We start from the raw sequence: 13015 nt of genomic DNA, 5'->3' as shown, positions 1-13015 counted from the left end.
TGTGTGTGTGTGTGTGTGTGTGTGTGTGTGTGTGTGTGTGTGTGTGTGTGGTTTCTAAGGTCCAAGTTCAGGTCCTCATGCTTGCAAAGTAAGCACTTTTCCTAATAGTTCTTGACAATGCCATTCTTGTGACTCTAATATGGAAATGTGTTTGTCTTAAGCAGTGTTCCATTGTTATGAAGAGGCATCATGACCATGACAATTATTACAAAAGAAAGCATTTAATTGGGGCTTGCTTACATTTTCTAAGGTTTAATCAATTATCATTGAGAGACCAAAAGATTAAAAAATGTTTGGGAGCAATACACTAATGGTACTCAGATCCCATTGTAAAAAGGTAAATCTATAGGATACAAGGGGTCATACCTGGAAGACCCAAGATTGGGTCTTCAAATGATCATGGGAAGGGGGGAATGAGAGACCAAAAGATTAAAAATTAGCAGCCATTATTAATTAAGGCCTGAACTATGTGGGTGGAGAAGTCCAGCCATGCCCTGAGGGGAAGAACCTGCCTTACTGCATTCTTTCTCCACACACTAGAGATACAGTTGCTAAGAAACTGGCCCATCCCTCTAGAGAGGGATACCAGATCATTAATGGTTTGGGGACCTTCCTATAGCCAATCAATTCAAAATGCAGCATTTTGACCAATAGATGCTTGCCAGGCAGGAATCGCCCCTGCCTTGGGCATGCTGGGAGGGACCAGAATCTTTAAATCACCCAACTAACCTGGGCATGGGGCTCTTGGCTCCCACTGCTTCGGTGGTGGGGGTGTGTGAGCCCGAGCTGCAGCTTGTAATTTGTAATAAAAAGAACCTCATGTGGTTTGCAACGGACTTGGCTCCTGGTGGTGGTCTTTTGGAGTATCGCAATTCGGGCACAACATCATCATAGTAGAGAGGATAGTGGCACTCGAGCAAGCATGATGCAGAAGTACCTGACAGTTCTACATTTTGATCCACAGGCAGCAGGAAAAGAGAGACACTGGTAAAGGCTTGGGCTTTTGATACCTCAAAGCTCTCCCCCAATGAAACATTTCCTCCAGCAAGGCCACACCTACCCCAACAAGATCACACCTCCTAATCCTTCTCAAGCAGCACTACTCCCTGATGACAAAGCATTAAAATATATGAGCTTATGGGCTATTTTTTTCAAGCACCACATTCTACAACCTGACCCTCATAGGCTTGTAGCCATATCATAATGCACAACTGTATTCATTCCAAATTCAAACGTCCAATACTCTAGAATACACATTACCATTCCACAAGAGAGGGAAGAGAGCATAATAAGAAAATATTGGACCAAAGCAAGACAAAAAACCAACAGGGCCAGGGGTCTTTTCTGAGACTGATACTCTACCAAGGACCATGTATGGATATAACCTAGAACCTCTGCTCAGATGTAGCCCGTGGTAGCTCGGTAACCTACCCTATTAAGGGGAACAGGGACTACTTCTGACAGGAACTCAATGCAGGCTCTTTGACCTCCCCATCCCCCAAGGGAGGAGCAGTCCTGCTAGGCCACAGAGGAGGGCTTTGCAGCCAGTCCTGAAGATACCTGATAAAACAGGGTCAGATGAAAGGGGAGGAGGTCCTCCCCAATCCGTGGACTTGGAAAGGGGCAGAGAGGAGATGAGGGAGGGAGGGTGGGATTGGGAGAGAATGAGGGAGCAGGATATACCTGGGATACAGAATTAATAAAATGTAACTAATAAAAAAAGAAAGAGATTAAAAAAAAACAGGGCAAACTCCAAACTGTGCATTTCCATGACTGATGTCAAAATGCTCTTCAGATTTCCAGTCCTTTTCTGCTTTGTTGACTGCAACACACATCTTTCTCTTCAGCTGTTTCCACTTGCTGTTAGAAGCTTTCCTCAACAAGTATCCCACAGCTCTGGCATCTCCAATATCTTGGTGTCTCCAAAGCAATCCAGGCTTCACCTTCACAGCTTTATGCAATGGCCTCTCTGGGCATCCAAGCAGGAACACCCCTAACACATGCCTGGCCTCAGCAGGTTTCCCTAGCCAGGGAGAAGATCGTAAAACCCCTTTCTTGTATCCTTGACTCTAAAGGCAGAACTGCATAGCCAAAGCAGCCAAATTCTGCTGCTTGCTAGTTCTGGAACTTGGACTCTTCCTTCAATTACATTTGTACAAGCTTTTTGTTGTCAATGATTTCCTTAACTGCTTAAGATTTTTTAATTCCTTTCCACAAGTTGAAAGCTTATCTGAGTGGGTTCTTTCCCTGAGGTTGCCACTTCTTTTATTTCATTTACCATCAGGTTTACTTTAATTATTTTAAATTTTCTTGAGCATGGAACTTTGCTTCATTGTACTTCCTGGTGTTTCTTTTCTCCTCAAACTGTACATTTTGCATTTTCCTTGTACAGTTTGCTTCTTTTAATTATAGATCTAGATACAAAGGACCATTAATAACCACATGACAGAGTCAATACAATGCTGTCTTGAAATCTCCTATGCTAATGCTGTTAATCCAAAACTCTTCAATTTAGCCTCAGTCAAATTCTTTGGACAAAAACAGAAAGCAGCCACATTCTTTACCAAAATATTACAAGAATGGTCTCCAGGCCACTTAATAATATTCTTCCCCTCTAAAATGTCTTGAGCCAGGCCCCACATTCCACATAGCCTTCAGCACCACTGTCTTCCATGTTCCAACTAAGATTGTTCATTAAAGCCTGTTTAAAGCATTCAACTCCTTTTCTAGTCCAAATTCCCAAAATCTTCTTTATTTCTCCAAACAAAAGCATGATCAATACTTTCACAGCAATACCCCCATCCTTGGTACAATTTCTGTCTTAATTAATGTTCTTCTGTGAAGAGATACCATGAATATGACAACTTCTAAAAAAGAAACCATTTAATTGGTCTTGGCTTACCGTTTCAGAAGTTTAGTCCTTTATCATCATGGTGGGGAGCTGGTGACATGCTGGCAGACATGATGTTAGAGAAGGAGTTGAGATTTCTACATTTCCACAGAAAGCAAAAGGAGAGACACTGGGCCTGGCTTGGGCTTTTGAAACTTCAAAGCCCACACTCAGTGACACACTTCCTCCAACAGGGCCACACCTACTCCAACAATTCCACATCCCCTAATCCTTCTTCAGTAGTACCACTCCATGATGACTAAGCATTCAAATGTATGAGCTTATGGGGCTAATCCTATTCAAACCACCACAGTCATCACTACTAACATCAATCATATTTTACTTTTGTAAAATGAAATAGTGAAGCTAGACATAGTCATTGGTGGTTCAAAGCAGTAACCCCAACACCCAAGAACCTGAGAAAGAGCTGGCTACAGTGGTACAAGCCCGTAATCTTAGCACTCTGGGAGGCAAAGGTTGGTGGATATCTGTGAGTTTGAGGCCAGCTTGGTCTACAAAGTGAGTCCAGGAAAGCCAAGGCTACACAAAGAAACCCTGTCTCAAAAAAACAAAAACAAAACAAAGAATCTGGGAAAAGGAGGACTTCAGTGAGTTTGATGCCAGCCTGGACTATATAAAAAGACCCTGTCTCAAAAAAAAAAAAAGATAGAAATAAAAGAGAAAAGGGAGGAGGAAGGAGGAAGGGGCAAAGAATGGAGAGGGAGAGAGAGAGAGAGGTGCAAACCATTGTGATTTTTATAGGAACCCTCTAAATATATCAAAGATGGTTTTATGTATATAAAATATCCTGAGAGATTTATTTACATTTCCCTATATTTAGGATCTTACTGGAAGAAGGCAAACATCAAAGAAGCTGTCAAAGGAGATTGAGACAATTAAGATAGGATCAAAAGAGTCCCAGAAATATCAGGTTATATATTTAATCAAATATCAAGAAAATGTTTAAAGCAATAAAGAAGTACCACAATAGTAAAGAATTGTGGTTCTTTTATAAATGAGGAACAAGAAACCATTGTTTGTTCTTTTCTAAAATAGTCACGATGTAATAAAGTGGACATAAAGCACAGGAAATGGTTGTACACACCATCACTGCTATGAAAAAAATCAAAATAATCCCTTATACTATAAGCAAAGGCAGTAAGCACTAAACCAAGAAAAATACAAACATCAAAACTAAGAACACATAGTTAAGATTTTTACACATTTTCATAAATTTTTTTTCTAATGTATTATAAGCCAGGGCAAATAAAACTCACTTTCCAGGTATTGAACTTCAATGACTTCATCATAATCAGGAGCAAATGAACAATTTACAGACAGATTTTTTGACCCAGTTGGTACAAACTTGTTTTTTTTTTCTTTTTTCAATTTTATGTTTTTTAAATAATTTATTCACTTTATATCCCAATTATAGCCCTCCTCCCTCATCTCTTCCAGGTCCTACCCTCCCTCCCTTTTCCCTGCCATCGCCTGCCCTAGACCACTAAAAGGGGGAGCCTTCCTCCCCCACCATGTGACCCTAGTCTATCAAGCATCATCAGACTGCCTGGATCTTCTTCCTCTGTGACCTGGACAGGCTACCCTGCTAGGGAGAAATGAACATAGAGCTAGTAACAGAGACCATATCAGATAACTCCTGCTCCCCTTAACTAGGGAACCCATATGGAGACTGAGCTGCCAATGGGTTATATCTGAGCAGGGGGGGGGGGTTAAGTCCTCTCCATGCATGGCCCTTGGTTGGTGCATCAGTCTCTGCATGACCCCTGGGCTTGGATTTTTTGGCTTTGTTGGTCTCCTTGTAGAGTTGTTGTCCTCTCCGGGTCCTTCTATCTTCACACTCTTCCATAAGACTCCTGCACTGTACCCAAAGTTTGGCTGTGAGTCTCTGTATCTACTTTGATCCTCTTCTGGGTGGAGTCTTTCAGAGGACATCTATGGTAGGCTCCTGTCCTCTTTTCTCTCTTCTACCATTTCCAGTGTCTGTCCTGTTTGCCATTCTGAATGAGATTTAAGCATCCTCCCTAGGGTCCTCCTTAGTGGTTAGCTTCTTTATTATTGTGAATTTTAGTATGGTTGGTTATCCTGTATTATATGGCTGATATCAGCTTATAAATGAGCATATACCATGCATGTCTTTCTGGCTCTGGATTACCTCACTCAGGTTGATCTTTTCAAGTTGTATCCATTTGCCTGCAAATTTCATGAGTTCCTTGCTTTTGACAGCTGAGTAGTGTTCCATTGCGTGACCAAAACCATACAATGGAAAAAAAAGATATCATCTTCAACAAATGGTTCTGGTCTAACTGGATGTCTGCATGCAGAAGAATGCAAATAGATCCATATTTATCACAGGCACTAAACTAAAGTGGTTGATATACATGGGAGGGCTGCCCTTTCCTGAACAGAAATGAAAGAGTGGATGGGGTGGCGGCGGTTGAGCAAGTGGCTAGAGGGACTAGGAAGGAAGGAAGGAGAAAGGGGAACCTGTAATTGGGATGTAAACAAACAAACAAACATTTTAAAGTACAGGGGAAAAAAGCTGTTGGCCAGGGAATAAAGCTCAGTACTAAAGCAATGCCTAGCATGCATAATACCTTGGACTTAATCTCCAGTATCAGAAATAAAGTCAGTAAAATGATGGGCTGGGGGTATTTATATGAAATATGCTCATGATTGCTGTTTTTAGTGTGTTTATTTGTCTCCATTTTCATTTTCTTGTTTTCTTAAGGTAATTTGTGGGGACAGAACTCAGGGCCTTATGCATGTCAGGCAATAAGCTCCATAGTGAACTGAATCTTTAGCTCCCCCATTTTCATTTCTAACGTAGTATTTAGACTTAATCCACATACGTGAAGTTCTTTAAGGTCATCAGTAAACCCCCAAGAGTACAGAAGAGTTCAAGTACTAGAAGAAAGAGGAGGAGGAAGCAGCAACAGCTGAATTAAGGCACAAGTACCTTTTGGAGAAAAAGAGTACATGCACAATTGTGACTTTCTGGCACCAATTCTTATAGTACAGTCCCAATTGCTCATACCAACTAACTGACTTCTATTTTATAAAAAATGGCAAGAAGGGCCATAATGGAGAGCTTCTGCATGAGCATTTCAGAAGACAAACAATCTCCTAATCCAACTTTCTGTATCAGTATACCCACCTCATTCCTTAAGTATCATAAGAGAGCACAAGCATTGAGGTGGCCCAGAGACACAGCATCTTCATGGCGCATAAAATGAGCAGATATTTCTCAATGTTGGACTGTGCGTGACCTTTATATGACACAGAGACCCCATGGTGAGTCATTCCTCAAATCAATAAGCTGTAATTCTCTAATTTTAAGCTGCCTTGATATTTAAAACAATGATCTGTAAGCTGGCCTATAAAATACAGCTATTGCTGAAATAAAAGGAGGACTTTTAGAAGAAGGACAATTTAATTAGAACAAATTTATATTTTATAACATTAAACAGGAGTTGTCTTTGTTTATTGAACATACAAACATACATATTTGTATATATAGTATACACACACACATATATATTCAAGGAAAATCATAACCAAATTATGTACACTTGGATTTATAATACATTTTTAGTTAATTTTTTCCTGAAAATTCCTTGAAAGCATTATGATATCCTTACAATTTAGAATTCAGAGATACATTATTTCTGTATGTTCTTAATTATATCTATAAGCCAGTAAAAGACTGTGAACTTATGGTGCTCATGACATCTCTTTACTTTGAGAGACTTTGTAAACAAATCACTATTAGCACCCACTCCACTTACTCGGGAACCCTCATGAAGACCAAGTTGTCTCAGTTTCTGAATGAACATTCTAGGGCCTTTCCCCAGGGCATAAAACATTATTTTTTCTATTAACCTCCTTATTTGTTGTTAGTTTTTCATCCTTCTTCATTGACCACATAGAGAGCAGCAAGTGAGAATCTCATCAACTTTTAATTCACACCAACCTCCTGCTCCAATACTGCAACTCTAGGTCTCTTTCTTAAAGTGTCAAAATAAATGAGTCTTTTCACAATTCTGTGTTTGCATGTTAGAACACATACACATTAATTTTCTCAAAGAATATTAATCCAGTATTTGCCTCCATTAGATAGCTATTCTATCCTAGGGAGAGGAGGGAGGCTCACAAACTCAGAATGTTACAACACACTTGTCTCCTCCTCGATGCTATATAAGCAAAAACCAACTGATAACAAAGCAGGGACAACGGAGGTGCCTGGAAGGTAGGCAAGAAAGTTAGGTAACTCACCTTATCAGTCATCACCCTTGTTGGGCATCAATTTTCAGTGTTGTAACTCTCTTCATGTCTACCTTGCTCTTGTAACTACTCATCTGTGCTTCTGGGACTCCTCTCCCATGCGTAGCCCCTCACCCATGCTCCTGGTTGTAACTCTTTACCATGCTCCTATAAAAAAATCACCCATGCTCCTGTAACCTTCATCCATGTTCCTATAAGTAACCCTTCACTCTTTAAAGGATCCCTCACACATGCTCTTTTGAGTAACCCCTCATTCAGCTCTCTTTTATATAACCACTCACCCATTCTCCTATAATAACTCCTTACCCAACTCCTGTAAGTGACCCCTCACCCAACTCCCCTGTATATATTGTAGCCTCCAAAAATCCACTGATTCACCAGGCTACACTTAGATAGACTTGTTTCATTGCCGTATTATTCTGTTTGGGGAGAATGTACATTTAGTCAAGCCTCCAAAAGAGAAACCATGCAACAGCCTTCCAGTTTCCATCAACAATTTCCTTCATATGATCATTTTGTTGTTTTTGTTTTGTGACTAGCCTCAAGTATTTGGTTTCATACTGGTAATTCCCACTAATAACCATTGACTTTGTAGTAAATTTTATCATACTATGATGCCTTTCAAGAGTGTTTATCTACCTTTTTCACATTCTCCTAGAAATTTACAGTCAATTTAATAAGTTCCCAGAACCAACAAACAGACATAAATCAGCTGGAATTTTCCTAGGTGTTCTTCTTTCATTTGGTTGCTGTGATAAAAAATATTCTGACAGAAAGAAACTTGGAAAGGAAAAGGTTCATCTAGCTCATACTTCCAGTCTACAGGAGCTGAAACAGAAGCCATAAAGGAATGCTTCCGGCTTGCTTGCTAGCTCTAGCTTTCCTATAAACACAGGCCCACCTGCCTTGGGATAAAATCACCTACAGTGGACTGGGCCTCCCTACATCAATTGGCAATCAAAAAAATGTTCCACAGAAATGCCCACAAACCAGTCTAATATAGGCAGTTCCTCGGCTGACATTCTCTCGACCCAGGTGACTCTCAGTTGTGTCCGTTTGAAAATAATGATAGACCACTGGGATGGCATTGAATGTCTATATTAAAGAGAAAAACTGGCATGATAATATTGACTCATTCATCATCTAGACAAAGTTGTATTTGTACACTGAAGCCTTCTTTAATGTTGCCTCACTTTGCATAGATTTGTTCTTCTATAGTTCTTTGGTATCTCTGCTTAGATTTCTAAGTACCTGATGGTTTCTATTCTATTATCAATATGACTTCTTTAAAACTTTTCAAAAAATTCTTGGAGTTTGATTCCAAAACATAGAAAATTCAGCTTTCTTCTATGGTGATTTTTTTATATAGAAATATTGATAAATCAAATAAAAAATCAATAGCTCTCCTGTATACAAAAAAAAAATGGACCAAGAAAAACATTAGGAGAACAACACTCTTCACAATAGTCACAAAAAACATAAAGTACCTTGGTGTGACCCTAACCAAGCCATTCAAAAACTTCGATAGAAAACAAACAAACAAACAAAAAAACTACAAGTCTCCGAAGAAAGAAATTGAAGAAGATATCAGAAGATGGAAACTCATCTTTAACTCCCAAAACAATTCTTTACAGAGCTTGAAAAAAATTCTCAACTCCATTTAGAGTAACAAATAAGCCAAAATAGCTACAACAATCCTCTACAACAAAATATCTTCTGGTGGTATCTCCATCCCTGATCTCAAGCTGTACTAGGCATATATCCAAAATATGCTCAAGTACATACAGCAAGGACATTCGTTCAACCATGTTTGTATCAGCTTTATTTGTAATAGCCAGAACCTGTAAACAACCAAGATGTCTCTCAATGGAGGAATGGATACAGAAATTGGTGTACATTTACACAATGGAATACTACTCAGCAATTAAAAACCAGGAAATTTGCAGGCAAATGGTGGCATCTAGAAAAGATCATTCTGAGTGAGGTATCCCAGAAGCAGAAAGACACACATGGTATATAACCACTTTTAAGTGGATACTAGACCTATAATATAGGATAAACCTACAAAAATCTGTAAATCTAAAGAAGCTATGCAAGAAAGAGGACCCTGGGTAAGATGATCAATCCTCACTCAGAAAGACAAATGGGATGGGCATTGGAAGAAAAAGAAAACAGGGAACAGGACAGAAGCCTACTACAGAGGGCTACCCAGCAGTATCAAAGCAGATGCTTAGAGTTATAACCAAACTTGCAGGTAATACTATGTAAGAAGGGAGAGATAGTAAGACCTGGAGAGGACAGGAGCTCCACAAGGAGAACAACAGAACAAAAATATCTGGGCAGAGGGGTCTTTTCTGAGATTGATACTCCAACCAAGGACCATTCATAGCTATAACCTAGAACCCCTGCTGAGATGTAGTCCATGGCAGCTCAGTATCCAAGTGGTTATCCTAGTAAGGGGAACAGGGACTGTCTCTGACATGAACTCAGTGGCTGACTCTTTGATCACCTCCCCCTGATGAGGGAGTAGCCTTGCCAGGCCACAGAAGAGGACAATGCAACCAGTCCTGATGAGACCTGATAAGGTAAGATCAGATGGAAGGGGAGGAGGACCTCCTCCTCCTCTTGGAAAGGGGCATGGGAGGAAATGGGGGATGGAGAGTTGGATTGGGATGGAATGAGAGGGAGGGCTACAGGTGGGATAGAAAGTGAATAAACTGTAATTAATATAAAAAATAAAAATTTAATAAAAAAAAGGGAAACCCTTCTCCATTGCTGGTGAGAGTGCAAACTTGTATAACAACTATAGAATCCGATCTGGAGCTTTCACACACACACACACACACACACACAAATGGGAATAGCACTACCTCAAGATCTAGCTATATCACTCCTGGGCATATACCCAAAAGATGCCCCACCATTCAATAAGGAAATTTGCTCAACTATTTTCATAGCAGCTTATTTGTAATAGCCAGAATGTGGAAAAAAACCTAGGTGTCCTTCAATGGAGGAATGGATACAGAAATTGTAGCACATTTACACAATGGAATACTACTTAGCTATTACAAACAAGGAAATCATGAAAACTGCAGGCAAATGAATATAACTAGAAAAGATCATCCTGAGTTAGGTAACCCAGAAACAAAAAGACAGGCATGGTATATACTCTTATAAGTGGATATTAGCCATATAATATAGGATAGCTAAACTAAAATCTATAGACCTAAAGAAGCTAAACACAGTAAAGAGGACCCTAGGGAGGATGCTTAAATCTCATTCAGAATGGCAAACAGGATAGACACCAGAAGCAGTGAAAGAGACAAAACAGGATGTAAGCCTACTATAGAGGGTCCTCTGAAAGGCTCTACCCAACAGGGGATGTAAGCAGATGCAGAGACTCACAGTCAAACTTTGGGCAGAAGGCAGAGAGTCTTATAAAAGAAGAGGGGGTTGGGATAGAAGGACATGGGGGGGGGCAGGAGCCACACAAGGAGATGAACGAAGCTAAAAATTCTGAGCCCAGCTGGTCCTGAAAAGATTGATGCACCAACCAAAGACCTCTCATGGAGAGGACATAAGCCCCCTGCTTGGATGTTGCTGATTGGAAGCTCAGTCTCCATGTAGATACCAGAGTAAGGAGAGCAGGGGTTGCCTCTGTTATGAAGTCAGTTGCCTGGTCTTTGATCACTTGCTCCTGGTGGTGAGGCCTTACCATGCCAGAGAGGAAAAGGATCCAAGCAGTCCTGATGAGACTTAACAAGCTATGGGTAGATGGCAAATGAGGACAACTCCCCTTTCTGTGGACTAGGGGAAGGGGATAGGGAAGAAGAGGTAGGAAGGGTGGGACTGGAAGGAGTTGAGGGAGGGGGTTGAAGCGGGATATGTAATGAATACATTGTAAACAAAAAATTAAAATTAAAAAAGAAAAAATATTGGTGAAGTCAATTAAGAGTTGTAATTATAAGCTGTAGACTTTGTATATATATAATAATTTTTATTTTTTTATATTAATCACAGGTTATTTACTTTGTATCCCAGCTGTAGCCCCCTCTCTCATTCCTTCCCAATCCCACCCTCCCTTCCTCTTCTCCTCCCTGCCCCTTTCCAAGTCCACTGATAGGGGAGGACCTCCTCCCCTTCCATCTGACTCTAGACTATCAGGTCTCTTCAGTACTGGCTGCAATGTCCTCTCCTCTGGCCTAGTAAGGCTGCTCCTCCCTCGGGGGGAGGAGGGGTCGAAAAGCCAGCCATTGAGTTCATGTCAGAAATAGTTCCTGTTCCACTAACTAGGGTACCCACTTGGACTGAGCTACCATGGGCTATATCTGACAGGGGTTCTAGGTTATTGCCATACATAGTCCTTAGTTGGAGAAACAGTCTCATAGAAGACCCCTGTGCCCAGATATATTTGGTCTTTGTGGAGCTCCTGTACTCTCCAGGTTTTACTAACTCCCTCTTATTTCATTTAATCAACTGCAATGATTACATCATAAACAAATGCTTTGTTTCATTTTTGAAGCTTGTATCTTTTTCTTTTCTCTGTCTCATCCCACTGCACAATGTTGAGTAGAATTATTAACTGATGCTAGTCTTTTTTTATCCCTAGACACCATGAATAAGTTTTAAGAGGTCACCATTAAGTACAGCTTGCTGTTTCCTGTTACTTCTTATGTTTCTAGAAAACCTGTGAATCTCTTCAAGTGTCATCTCTCCCAGGCATATTTTCATTCTTGTAGCCTGAGTTCCCATTCTTTAGCCATGCATTTTTCTAGGGCATGGCTTATTCATACTATGTGTAGGTGACACTTTGAAAGGTTTTGTTGTCAGAGTTATTATAACTCACACAGAGCCTAGTACATGGAAAGAAATCAAGAAAGAACTGATGGATGGGTGATTACAGAGGCACATTGTTGTTTGTCTTTTTTTTTTTTCCTGGATGTGATTTTCGGTGTACTTTCTCCAACCTCATAGCTGATATTTTCATCACAAGAGGATAAAATTGAGGAAAGACTAAATGGAATTCATTATAGAGTGTTACATACTGGGAAGAAAATAACTGTGAACAATTGTGAACAACTTCCCTTCTCCCAGGAGCAAGACCTATAAATCCTCACTCTAGTGAACATCAGAGAGGCCAAAAGGCTTACATTTGCAAACAGAAGTTTTGAAAAGAAAATCAATGTGTTTTACCCTGGTGGTTTTTAGTTTGGGTTTGGGGAGTGGGGTTGTTGTTGCCGCTGCTGTTGTTCCTGCCAATGAGTATATCAAATGGATAAGTGTCATTTTGCAACCACTGGGTTCTTCTTCATTCTGGGATCCATGACGACTACAGCATGGAGGAGAATCAACAGTAACATAACAAGTAACATGAGCCAGGGATAATTAACTTTTGCTGACATAAACCATTGTGAGTGAAGATTTGAACACTTGCTTTCTGCCCCAAGTACAACATAACCTGAACTTGGAGTTCAACTTCTCAGCCACTCTGTTGTGCACTATTGTAGTTAACTCAGTGCCTACTATCATTTCTTACTGTGCATTTTTCTTTTTTAATATAGTTTTTATTTATTACAATTTATTCACTTTGTATCCTAGCTGTAGCACCCACCCACATACATTCCTTCCCAATCCAGCTCTCCCCTCCTCCCTCCCTCCTCTCCTCCCATGCCCCTTCCCCAGTCCACTGATAGGGGAGGACATCCTCTTCTTCCATCTGACCCTAGACTATCAGGTCACATCATGACTGTCTTTCATAGTCTTCCTCTGTGGCCTGGTAAGGCTGGCCCCACCCAGGAGGAGGTGATCAGAGAGCCAGTCACT

The sequence above is a fragment of the Psammomys obesus genome, unplaced genomic scaffold (assembly GCF_907164565.1).
Source record: "Psammomys obesus unplaced genomic scaffold, mPsaObe1.curated_primary_1811, whole genome shotgun sequence".
Taxonomy (NCBI): Eukaryota; Metazoa; Chordata; class Mammalia; order Rodentia; family Muridae; genus Psammomys; species Psammomys obesus.
This window is presented reverse-complemented; position numbering follows the sequence as displayed.